Source organism: Kogia breviceps, chromosome 19, assembly GCF_026419965.1.
Source record: "Kogia breviceps isolate mKogBre1 chromosome 19, mKogBre1 haplotype 1, whole genome shotgun sequence".
Taxonomy (NCBI): domain Eukaryota; kingdom Metazoa; phylum Chordata; class Mammalia; order Artiodactyla; family Physeteridae; genus Kogia; species Kogia breviceps.
Window position 1 is genome coordinate 22,929,889 of NC_081328.1, and position 2,195 is coordinate 22,932,083.

Here is a 2,195-nt window from a genome sequence, read left to right on the forward strand (position 1 = left end):
AGCTGAGCTGGCCCAGACTAGAACTGACCAGCCAACTCTCAGAATTGTAAGAAATAATAAATATTTGTTGCTTTAAGTCACTAATTTATTTTTTTATTTTTATTTTTTATTTTTTTTGCGGTACGCGGGCCTCTCACTGTTGTGTGGCCTCTCCCGTTGCGGAGCACAGGCTCCGGACGCGCAGGCTCAGCGGCCATGGCTCATGGGCCCAGCCGCTCCAGGGCATGTGGGATCTTCCCGGACAGGGGCACGAACCCGTGTCCCCTGCATCGGCAGGCAGACTCTCAACCACTGCGCCACCAGGGAAGCCCTAAGTCACGAATTTAGATGACTTGTTTCACAGAAAAAAAATAATTGATACAGCAGTGAAACACACAAACAGATAAAATGAGCCACCAAAAATTTGGATGTAATCATTGGGAAATGGTGAATGAATTGTTTTACATCCCTGTTACAAACTATTATGCAACTATTAAAGTGTTAGAATCTTCATCTATTCAGAGCAACACTGTCCAGTAGAAAGGTAATGTGAGCCACATGTGTAATTTTAAGTTTTTAGTAGCTACATTAAAAACAGTAAAAGTAGATGAAATTAATTTTAATAATCTATTTAACCCAATATACCCCATATATTATCACCATAACATGTAATTAATTTAAAAAACTTTGTGTGAAATATTTTACATTCTCTTTTTTTGTACTAAGTCTTAGAAATCTGGTGTGTATTTTATGCTTCAGTCAGTTTAATTCAGACTAGCTACATTGCAAGTGTTCAATAGCTACTCGTGGCTAGTGATTACAGTACTGGATGACAAAGGTCTAGAGGACAGCCCACAATGCACAGAAGTTACAGATTCAAATATGTGATTCTCTCCACAGCTCCCCTCCATTCTTTTTTAACAGAAAAGCCAAATAAGTGTACATAAGTATGCAGAATGGGATAGAGGGATGTGACCCAAGTTGTTAAAACTGTTTTGCCAGCCAGCCAATTGAGGTTGGAGGGAAAGGGAGATTATATCTCTTTATGCATTCTTGTATTGTTTAGCTTCATTATAAAGGTATATTAATTTTTAAATTATTTTTAAAAGTTAAAAAGCATAAAATAAAATAAAACAAAAACAATGAGATAAAAAGGAGGACACATCAAAAGCTCCTAACTGAGGTTACTTTCTGGAGTCAGTATGAAGAAAGAATTTTACTTTTAATATAGTTCCTTTTTAAAAATATTTTTATTTATTTATTTATGACTGTGTTGGGTCTTTGTTGCTTTGTGCGGGCTTTCTCTAGTTGCGGCGGATGGGGGCTACTCTTCGTTGTGGTGCATGGTCTTCTCACTGCGGTGGCTTCTCTTGTTGTGGAGCACGGGCTCTAGGTGCATGGGCTTCATAGTTGTGGCACATGGGCTCAATAGTTGTGGCTCTTGGGGTCTAGAGTGCAGGCTTAGTAGTTGTGGTGCACGGGATTAGTTGCTCTGCAGCATGTGGGATCTTCCCAAACCAGGGCTCAAACCCATGTCCCCTGCATTGACAGGTGGATTCTTAACCACTGTGCCACCAGGGAAGTCCCAATATAGGTATTTTTGCACTATTTGTATTTTTTTTAAATATTTATTTATTTATTTATTTTATTTATTTATTTTGGCTGCGCTGGGTCTTAGCTGCAGCATGCAGGATCTTTGTTGCGGCATGCGGAGTCTTAGTTGTGGCATGCATGCAGGATATAATTCCCTGACCAGGGATCAAACCTGGGCCCCCTGCATTGAGAGTGCAGAGTCTTACCCACTGGACCACCAGGGAAGTCCCTTCATTTCTTAAATTTTAACCACAACCACACCTTACTTTTTTACAATTTTAAAAGTTACATTCCAGTATGAATGAATGAACAGTATGAATGAATCTCAAAAATATTATGCTGAGTGAAAGAAGCCTTGCACAAGAGTATAAAGTTCTATAACAACTAAATCCATGGTGAAAAAAAACTTTTGGCATGGGTTAAGGACAGGAATTGACTAGGAGAAAGCATATAGAATTTTTTGGAGTTACGAAAATATTCTATACCTTGATAAAGGTTAGGGTTACACCGGTGAATATATGTGTCAAACTCACCAGAATGTATACTCAAGATTTGTGCATTTCACTTTATATTAAAAAGTTAGAAAAATTGAACCCTAGTTAACAATACATATGCTGAAGTCT

General features: G+C 38.4%; 1 non-coding gene across 1 annotated transcript; it reads right to left on the reverse strand.

The window, feature by feature from the left end:
* Positions 1-1,723: 1,723 nt before the first annotated feature.
* Positions 1,724-1,796, reverse strand: TRNAE-CUC (transfer RNA glutamic acid (anticodon CUC)). The gene has a single exon. It is a non-coding gene; the product is annotated as a tRNA-Glu (tRNA).
* Between the last annotated feature and the right edge of the window lie 399 nt (positions 1,797-2,195).